Source organism: Varanus komodoensis, unplaced genomic scaffold (assembly GCF_004798865.1).
Source record: "Varanus komodoensis strain SLA01 unplaced genomic scaffold, ASM479886v1 scaffold14_1, whole genome shotgun sequence".
In the NCBI taxonomy this organism is placed as follows: Eukaryota; Metazoa; Chordata; class Lepidosauria; order Squamata; family Varanidae; genus Varanus; species Varanus komodoensis.
In genome coordinates this window covers 5,365,119-5,375,998 of record NW_025335438.1, presented here as the reverse complement: position 1 = coordinate 5,375,998, position 10,880 = coordinate 5,365,119, and the positions used below count along the sequence as shown (strand labels likewise).

Here is a 10,880-nt window from a genome sequence, read left to right as displayed (position 1 = left end):
TATAAATATAGTTTATCCGAAATTGTATGTATTTCATATAAATTATGTATGTTGATATGTCAAAAAAAGAATAATTTTGAGGCACCATAGGCACTATGTTGAGGACCCTGAGCTATCCCATAGTTATCGGACATTTAAGCTTATTCCATAATAAAGATATTCATTTCTACAATGCCACAAGACTTTCCAGCTTTGCATCTGAAAACTGAATTTATTCTATATATCATAACTTAACATCCATTTTCCGTAGCTAACTATACATGTAACAAATTAGTAAATTTAATAAAACATTCCTAGTTATAATGGTGATCTGCAGTAACACAGGTTAAAAATCAAATCAGTTATTGTGAAGCATATTTGTACTGAGCCTAATAGATAAGATTTGTTGCGGATTTATTAATTTAGCAAACCTTTGTGAAACAGCTTGAGACAGCCCCCCACCCCAGCTTGGTTTAGGAGAGTTATACATCTCAGACTGCTTGGAAGGAAAACTACAAATATTTTTAGACTTACCCAATGGTGTGATCTTAAATCCATCATTCCACATTGCTACAGATCTCTCCTGAATTTGTTTGAGCAGCTCAGAGGAAGTTTAAGCTGCAAACTGAACCCAAAAGATAGAGCAGTGGGAAAATTATTTGTAGAGGAATGAAGTTCAAGGAGTCTTTTCATTCCCATGTAATTGTAAACAAGTCATTTAAACACCATGGACTAACTGGATATTAAGCAGTGTTACCAACATAAATCCAGCTGGTTATAAATCCACTTGTATATAAACTACTGAAGACTGCCATAACATTCACCAACAGATGCTCGTTCATTCATCTCCAGAAGCAGCCTTGAATTAAATTGTAAGCCACTGAGCTACATTCAATCACCTTGCATTGCAGACACTTTGCTTAAACTAAATAGCAATTGCTAATGGCATGAAATGGCAGTTACTAAACAGATTTGCAGCAACATATCTAATAGCTACAAAGTAAGGACTTTGCATCAATACCTTAAAAGCCTAATCAATACAGAAGAGATAATCCCAGAGTAACTCATGTGTGTTGCAAACATCCTGGAGCTGTGACAAAATGACAAAAACAAAGAGCAGATATCCACAGAGCATTCTTATACAGGCTTAGCAAATGCTTACAAACAAGCACAAACACTTGTATCCCCATCAATAACGAAGTAATAAAAACTCAGGTAACTAACACTTCCATATTAAGATATAATTGAAAAAATGCAACAATATAGCACAATTTAGCCAAAGTTAAGCATTTTTACAATGCAATTCTGTGCATGTCTACTCAAAAGACTCTTTCAGTTCAATGGGATTTCAATCCCAGGTAAGTTTGTATAGGATGTCAGCCTTAATATTTCAATTGTTTAAATGTTTTAATGCACTTAACCTTTTGTTCATTTAGGTCAATGGATGAAAATGTTTAAAATGTAGTTAGACAATGCCTATAGAATCTTTTCAAAAAGCTTTCTGCAAAAGCTAAAGCTTCAGCGGTGACAGTACTTTTTGCAAAACATATCCCTTAATTTATTAAAGGCATTTAAGGATGTATTTTGCATTGAGCTAGTATGTAGAAGTGCTGTGAAACAGCAGTACTTCCTACTCAGATAGAAATCTCTAAGAGATTGGTTTACATGAGACAGTTTATGTTAAGAATTCATGAAGGATCCAGTTCAGAGAAACAGAAATATCAACCACCTCTCCAGAATCTGAATGAATGACTAGTTACTAAGCAAACACAAAGAATGGTATTAAATACCAATTAATCAACAGCACAGATTTTAAGAAAATATTCATAAGAGGACAGAGAGATAAGACAGAAAATATAGATAACATTTCATAAATTCCACCCTGTCTCTCTAGTAGAATTTGTTTCAAATGAATAAACTTCATAAAACATTCTGACCGTTTTATCTCCACTGAGACTAAGAATGCATCTCCAAGCCCTGCTGCTTGACCACTCCCACTGCCAAACCTCATAGGTATAACCTACATTATACCCCACACCAAGTTCTGCATAGAGGAGCAATTCCGATTGGCCCTGATCCTTCGTTGTGTGTGAGATTTCTATGGGAATATGTCAGTAAATGTGCACAGCCCAGCATAAGTAGGTGCAATCCAGTTAACCCCTGAAAATTACCACCATGTAGTGACTGCAGCTTGTTGTGCCAGTAAACCAAATGGGTGTAGATTGCTGACATGATTCACAAACAACCCATAACCCGCGGGATATTTTTGAATATGCAAAAATCATGTGTGCAGGCCTGTGATGCCACAATGAGGAATTTATGGACTTCATTAGAACTGTTCTGTCTGCATTTTGGGAATTGTCAGGCACCTTTTATTCCATCATCCATTCATGGCCAGAATCAGATTTTTTTTTCAAGTTCCAGAAATTGCACTGAAGCACGCCTGCAAACATTTGTGCTTGCATAAATTTGCATTTGCACAGTTTTGAAAATGAGCACATACTCTACTCATTTTCATCCTTTAGCCTATAATATGAAAAGATATAGGAAGCATATATGCTTTTGATCTGTGTCTTTTTAATTTTTTTGTATTTTTCTAGGAATGAATTTACTTAAAATTTTGGAAAATTAAAAAAATAAAAACCTCCACAGATTCATGGAATTCATACAACTTGTGAAAAATGGTCTCTTGTAGAATCTATGGGTCAGAGTCATAGAAATTCAACCTCACTGAATAGGTTGCAGATTTCTCTGACATCCCTAGGCAAGACTGACCATGGCTTACATATATCGTGGTGGGCTGTGTGATCATGCAAACTGGGTCAACATGATATTCTGCACAACCCCAAGGAGTGTCCAAAAAGTCAGAAAGCTGTGTTGATCCATTTCAACAAATGAAAGAGTTTTAGCAGTCTTCATCTCCATTAGGAGCAGATCTTATGTAAAGCTAATGGGTCTTAATTGCACAATCAAGACTAGTAGCATTCAACTTGAAAATCCACAAGGTGTTCGCTGAAGAATTGCACCCTGACCTTCCCATAATATGAATAGCTTCTTAGATACATGCTGCAAGGAAGCCACTTCTTTTTGCTCTCAATTGTCTTTTCCTATTTAAGCTAATGTGAACTCATAAGTATCTAAAAGCGTTTATTATTTGGTATTGAAATGTGTTTCGCAAGGATATAAGCTTTTGTTTATCTGCAAATCCACATAGATCCATTAGGCGACTCTTGGTTTGCTGCAAGGTTAAGCTTCCCCCTCCCTTTTTTTAAAGTACTACAGCAATAAATGAATAAATAAATCCCCATTTGGCTGATTTCTGCTTGATTTGTTTCAATTTCTGCGATGTCAGTTTCTGGGAAACTGAATTTTCCTTGAGGGCTTTCTGAGCCCATCTGACCCCTTTCTTGCCCTGTGTGCAACAAACACTGAAGACAGCAGGAAGTCAACTCCTATAATTTATGTTGAGGCAGACCCCCGCTCTAATTCAGTGAGCACCCTATAGCCAGATGGAAGAATGGCTGTCTGAATACATTATTCAATGCAGGGACAACCTTCTTCAGGCAAGGTAAACTGAGGAGAAAGCAAGTAAAGTAAGGACTGTCTTGAACTCAGATTATGCCTACTGAAGGAGTTGTAAGCACGTTTCCTGAAGCACCACCAGGCGTTCTGTATAGACGGGAGCAAGTCTTCCAATCCTAGATGCTTGCTCAGAATATAGCATGCAATTCTGGGCATGTTTAGACTGAAAAATGTGCTTCAGCTACAAGCATTCCCCAGCCAGCAATATTTTTGTGCTCTCTCTCTCTTATTTCCACTTAATTTAAGGTGTTCAGTTACAGTGTAAGGTAATAGCAAAATATTTTACCCAACAAAAATGAGAGCAACATGTTATGATATTTTAAGTTAATCTGAAAGGTACTGCAACCCATTTCTTCCAGCACCAAGGATGAGTCTGAGTGTTGCACAAGTAGCAGGCGGTTCATGCAACAATCTTTCTGTTGCAACCCCCATGTTGCAGCTCCTGGGGTAAGGATTTTTCTGCAGGGTCATGGAGACCTACAGGTTATTGTGAAAAGGGTCTTGCCAGACTGGCATGCAATGGGGGTGGGGGCATGGGGGATGGAGTTTCCAAAACTGTGCAGATGGAGCCTGCATTGCCTATGCGAGTTCCTCGATTTCAGTGATTCTCTTAATGAACACACAGTAACAGAAGCTGAAGGATACCAGGAAGTATGCCACTTGTGATGACAGGGAAAAGAAGACCGAAGTCCTCAAGTGTGGTGCATTGCCCAACAATGTTCTTTCGTCGCTTCCCTTACCTTCGCCTAGATAGCTGCATGAGAAAGTCATGTTGGGTTGAAAGACTCCTTGAATAGGTATGCCACTGGGAAGCACTGGGCTAGTGGCAGCTATTTGAGGATCACAGTTGCCTGCGAGCTCACAGTAGTATATCCTCCTACCTGCCCCAGGCACAAACCATTTTCACTATTCAGGGACTGTAATTTTCTGGTATCTGTATTTCCTTTGCTTTTACAACAAACAGGAAATTAAATACCCACCTGGCAGAATTCCTGGGCCTACCTTTATCAGTTGTATCACAGGAAGCTGTCATTTTTTCTGCCAGAAATACAATAAAGGAACCAGTATTAACTCAATTTCATATTAAGTTCTTGATTTTAAACTTGCCTATGCATGCCTTTACCATTCGGCACAGATGTAGGAAAAGTATTAACTATCCACCACAACAAAGTTTAATTGCTATTTGTCTCTTTCGTGAACATGCATAAAAGTGGTAGGAAAATTATTACTGAAGGGAGAGACAGGACTCCTATAGTGGAAGGTCACACCGGTGACTTATTCAAGAAAGGCTGTTGGAGTGCTCTGTGCTTGGCTTTCTCTGTGGTGGCAGCCATAACTTATATGTACCTTTTGGCAAACAGCAAATGCAAGCTGTAAGGTTCAGTGATGTTTCACGAATGCCCTGACTTTCAGTATGGGAGACTTCAAGCAGCTGTTTGGCAGTGTGTGGACAACCTGTACGGAGCTCTTGAACAGCAAGAATGCCTATTAAGGTGTGTATTTGGATAGGACAGTGTCTTAATGTGACAAGTACAGTGTTGGAGAATTTACCTATAGCAAAATTTGAAGCCAAGGTTCAAAGGAAACTACAGAAACCAAGGTTTCTTTTTGCTTTTTACAGAGGGCTAAACCAGTAATCTCCATTGGTATGCTATTTAATAATAGGCCTGTCAGCCTATTATTCCATGCTTTATTTTTGATTTTGCACAAGGCTAATATCAACTTGGCTTCTTGTTGATTTTTCCTTATATCCCTTCAAGTTATTCTCTGCCTAAATAGCACCAAAAAGTGGCAAACCTTCCTGTTTTGGGCCAAGCTGGGGGTCCCCTGTCTTTTAGGGCTAGTAGGCATATTTGGATTTTGAGACATTTTCATGGGTTCTCTCACAAAAAGACATTCATCGGGGTTTACCCATTTATAAGCTGACTGCCAGGTAGTATGACTAGTCACAGAATAGTCAATTCCCAGAAGGCAAAGTGGTGAAACTACAAGAAAAGTAACTTGCCCAAGATCTTAAGGTGAGTTCTGAGTTTCAACATGCAATTCCTCTTGAACTCACACGATTCTGTTTCAGCACCCAGAGAATACAAATAGATGCAGCTTGTAGACATGAAACTGAGTTACTAGACAGAGGTGGGGTCTGAGCCCCAAATGCAAAATGACATATTTTCCCCTGCAGAGTACAACAACATTACCATTTCACAGAAAGGCACTACAGAAAAGGTAGTACACAAATCTGCAACTGGAGTCACTGAGTTCACACCCTGCCCTTGTGAAAAGCCCTCCCACTGCCAGACATGTAAGGACAGTGGCTGCTGGGATCAGCATCTGCTCATATTCTGATTTGGCAAGACCATACCCATTTGCTCCTCAGATGTGCTGTTCATGTAAAAGGAGCGGCTTGGGACCTGGATACCTAAAGGAACGCCTTCTTCCATATTTGCCCTCCTGTCTCCTGAGATTGGCAGCAGAGGCCCTCCTCTGGGAACCCTCCGTGAAAGACATTAGGAGGCAAAGTACCTGGAGGAGGGCTTTCTCTGCGGTGGCGCCCCGCCTATGGAATGCGCTCCCCAGAGGGGTCCGCCTGGCACCGTCGTTATTTGTTTTTCTGCGCCAGGTTAAGACCTTTTTATTCCAACAATATTTTAATAACTTTTAATATTGGTTTATATATGGTTTTTAACTGCAGCCAGGGTGGATCTGTAATTCATTTGTATTATGTTTTATATTACTTTATTTATGTAAGCCATCCTGAGGCCTTCGTGACAGGATGGCATATAAATATTCTAAATAAATAAATAAAACCACTATGGCTACTTGCCTATTCTGGCCACCAGAAGCACATGGGATCTGTGTGTCTTGCTTGATCCTGTGCATAACTATCCAGAAGTCAGTCCCATTGAGTTCAACAGGGAGCCACACAACTGGAGGATCACCACATTGTATTTTAGTATAAAGTTACTACCACCCAGCACCTAAAAAGGCTTTGTAGCCTAAAATCAAGCTGTTCCTTGCCAGGCCACTCCTGGTCAAGATAACAACTAGCTAGATCCTCTCAGCTAGATACACAAATAGGAGTATAAGAAAAGGGAGCTTCTGAAAGGCAGGCCACTTCTGAGCTTCTCTGTTCTCAATCCAAGAAGCAGAACATGTACTTCACCAACCTGAGACAACAGGGTACTAGTCAGGATCTTACGAGGCCTGTGTTAACTCAAGCAGTCAACAGGCTGGGAATTAAGAGAAATCAAAGGAGCGGTTGAAGCAGTATCTACTTTTCTTGCAATTACAGCTATTAGGAAGTGCTGGAAGGATCTAGAGGACAACAGTTGTGAAAAAACAACAAACTTAGAATCAAAGGGAAAGTAAGCTTGCAGTATGTTACTATTTAACGTTAATATTGTGCATTTTGGGGTCATCATGTCTCAGCAAGATTCAGATGAGAAAGATACTGGCTGGTGACATTGTTTCCACTTTGGATACAAAGAAGAAATCACACTTCTGTTGAATTCTTATTCCGAAGGTGCAAGTGTCAGTGGGTTTACTGCAGAGCTGACACATCAGTGTTCTTTGTAATGATGTCATCATGACTGATTTACTTGAAGGTAAGATGACTCAAAAATCACTGCAATAGGAAAAGAAGGTTCCCGAATGCAGAGAATGAAGAAAATGTGCCAAAGGGTTTATTCAGAGCATACAGCATCAAAGGATTGGATCCAGATTCTATAAAAATATCTGCATGAATACTTGTATAAATATCTATTGACACATTTCCTCCACAAAATATGCATTCATACACATATTCATCTCAAAATTCACATTTCAACATTACTTTAATACTAAAATATCCATGTTTGAATATATTTTGGCATGCTTTTGAGCTAAGAGCTGAACTGCAAAATTTGGAGAAGGTGAAATCTGAAAGATAATGACATTCTGATCAGCATATTAGTCCAAGGGGGCAGATAAGGACACTTCATGTTGAGATTTGCAAATATTGAATTGCTCTTTCACCCAGTGCAAAAGCAAAATAGCACCCTAAACAAAGCAAAGCAAAAGCAAAACACCACTGAGTGCAAAGGCAAACACAAGAGTCTAGGCAGAAAGTGAAAGTGAAACTACTTTAAATAGACATTTGCTATATTCTACCACAATTAGTGTTCCATTCAAATTCAACTGGGCTGGTGAATGTGGACTTCCCCACCTACTCCTACCTATAATAGCCCCACCAGCCCCCTGAAAACTCTATTTGCTGAGTTGAAGAGAGTGAGCAGTGATGTGTGGAGGCAAGGAGGCTTCCAAAATTCAGGCACATGAACCTTCTGCAAGCAGAAGGCAGATCCTGAACCCAACCCTTAGAACAGAGGTGGGGAGCCTCCTTTGGCCCAAGGACCAATTTTAATTTTGTAGAAGCTTTCAATGGACATCTTCCAAAGGTTGGCAAAAGGATGGGGCCAAAGTTAGAGCAGCCTCTGCCCTGCCCCCGCATTCTGTAAGCTGTCCTGAGGCTGCTGCAAAGGACGGCATGCAAATGTAAATGAAATGAAATGAAATGAAATTTAATTTAATTTAAATGTTGCAGCTTACAGCTCCTAGTGCCAGTAAGTAAGCTATAGAAGAGGTATCTGAACTGTTGAGAAGCTTTGGGGGAAAATTGCACAAAAACAAGGAAACCACTGAACAGTTGGTATCTGGGGGAAAGGGGAAAAGGAGTGGGTGTGGGCATCATCTGGGGATGCCAGAGGGCCAAACTGACACACCAGAAGGGTTCCATTTGGCTTCTGGGCTGGAGGTTTCCCACTCCTGTCTTAGAGTATTGCTGGATACAGAGCACAGGATAACACATCCTCATAGTCAAGTATGGGTTGCATCTGAGTTGTCAATGAACCATGGTTTTTTGTTGAAATGTGAGTTATTATGGTGGCTGAACCCAGCTTAGCCAACAAAATATGGCTTGATGAGTATAAAGAACACACAGTTTGCAATCCAAGAACAAACCATGCGATCGCTTCATGGATTTTTCCTGGTTAACAAACAGTGGCTTGTTAGCATGGCTGCCTTCAGAAAAGATGATAACCCATGTTTCAGTAATGCATAGTTCAGTGAGACCCCACACTCAACCCACATGCAACCCTTGAATGTGAGCTATCATGTAGTCTGAACCCAGCTGGTTTACATAATAGAAGAAATGGTGGGTTGTGAATCATGTTTGTTTAAGATGGTTTGTCAGGTTGCCTGAACTCAGCCAGAGTGGTTTGTGCTGGGTTCCAATAATACAACAAGCCACTATGAAACAAGCATAGTTCACATCTCACCCTGGCTGATAGGAATATTTCAGTCTCCCAGGACATTCTGTGTCTGCCATGTTTTATTTAATTATTTTTTGATTTATATCCTGCCTTTTTCCTACAAAGGGCTCAAGGCAGCTTACATCATTCTCCTCCTCCATCTTATCCCCACAACAACCCTGTGAGGTAGGTTGGGCTGAGAGTCTGTGACTGGCCCAAAGTCACCCAATTGGCTCCATGGCCGAGCGGGGACTCAAACCCAGATCGCCTGAGTCCTATTCCCATGCTCTTAACCACTACGCCACACTGGCTCTCAGTGTGCGAATCTGGTCTGTATATCTGTCTTCACCCTGAAGTACAAGGCTACCATTTCTCCAGAGAGAAGAGGTATATTGGTTTCTATAACACTGAAGAAGTTTCAAGTGGACACCTAAAAATGTAAAAATATGAATATAACAAACCATTTTAAACATGAGTTACATCACAAGTATATCTGTAATGGCGTTAAAATTAGTGGATTCCTGTCAAGTGTGCACCCACTAATAAACCCTGCTTTAGTTTATACCATGTATGAAATGGCTCTTACACATGTCCAAGAACATATAACTATTTCTAGCAATAGTGTAATTCCTCTTTGGTCTCTTCTAATCTTCATAGCCTACTGATAGCGGCTGATCTACTGATATTTTGCCAGCTGCCCATATCCTAGAATAAAGGAGCTCTTTGCACTGCAAATATAGGTTGGGGCAGGAGGAAGAAAAACAGGGAATGATATAAAAGGATGTGTTTCACCTGGGCTTTACCGAACAAGAAAATAATGCACTGCTCCATTTTTTCAGAACTGTCTCAGTAAAGGCAAATAAACTGGTGCTACTGAAAGAAAGAAAAATCCAGGTCTTCATTTCAGCTTCCAGATCAATTGGTTTATGTAAGCTGACTACAAAATATTATGCTGCCTACGTTCAGTTTAGCTGGGTGGGCACTTCAGCAGGTGGAGAGGAAATACTATTAGTTTGTTCGCTTGAAGTGTAAGCGGTGCATGCATACACCAGCCTACTGTGGCAACAGGGCTACTGGTTTTACATTGCACAGCACGCCTGGAAAGACGGGAGAAAAACAGGTGGGAGAAAAAGAAATACAGAACAGATAAGTACCTTTCTGACTGCTCAAGTGCCTTCATAAGGAGCTCCCAATGGTCCTGTTAGCATATTAAATTTGCCCTCAGTTGACCTCAATGGTTTGCCCATAGTTTGTCTTCAATTAATCTTAGCTTAATTCACACAGGGTCATCTAGAAAGTAAGACAGCCTGCTAGTTGGCCTATGTTAACTAAAATCAGTGCAAAGAGCAAAGTTCCCCTACCACTATGGAACAATTCTGGAAGGGGTTAGCACTGGAGGATCTGCCCTCATGCTAGCATTTCAACTATGAATATTTCTGTTTTTAAATGTTTGCTTCCCTAAAGGGAGAGTCAGTACTGCATAGTGGTCAGAGTACTGGACTGTGTCTCAGGAGTTCTGTGTTCTAGTCACCACTTGACCAGGGACACCAATGTCCCTTCCAACTCTACTATCCTATGATTTTGTGAAACTTGCAGGGTGACTTTGGGCAGGTCACTGACTCTCAGCCTAACCTACCTCTTATGGTTGTTGTTATGAGAATAAAATGAAGAGGAGGACTGCGGAAGCTGCCTTGGGATCCTTGCAAAGGGACAAGAATGCAGGATATAAGGGTAATTAAAAGAAAAAGAGGTCAACTTCAGCTTAATGAATTAAAAACATATAAGAACTGAAATTGCTCTAAAAATATTAAACTTCCTGAAGGCACCATGAAATTGGGCAGTGTTTCATACTGTGGAGCTTCAAATAGACTGCATGAAGTTAAGTGTCTTATCAGGCCAACCAAATGGCTTCTCCTCCCTGGTTACTGCAAGTGATAACACAGAAGAAAGAACAGGCTGTTATGCAGTTGTGTTGAGTTACTGGGCAATACACATCACTGATGCACTGCAATCTGGTTATTTGGGGACATCTCA

The 10,880-nt window shown here is 40.3% G+C and overlaps 1 long non-coding RNA gene across 1 annotated transcript; it reads right to left on the bottom strand.

The window, feature by feature from the left end:
- Positions 1 to 517: 517 nt before the first annotated feature.
- On the bottom strand, positions 518 to 4,601 carry LOC123020427. Its single transcript, XR_006414092.1, has 3 exons — positions 4,542 to 4,601; positions 1,001 to 1,069; positions 518 to 604 (listed from the first exon to the last, which is right to left on the bottom strand). It is a non-coding gene; the product is annotated as an uncharacterized LOC123020427 (long non-coding RNA).
- Positions 4,602 to 10,880: the final 6,279 nt, after the last annotated feature.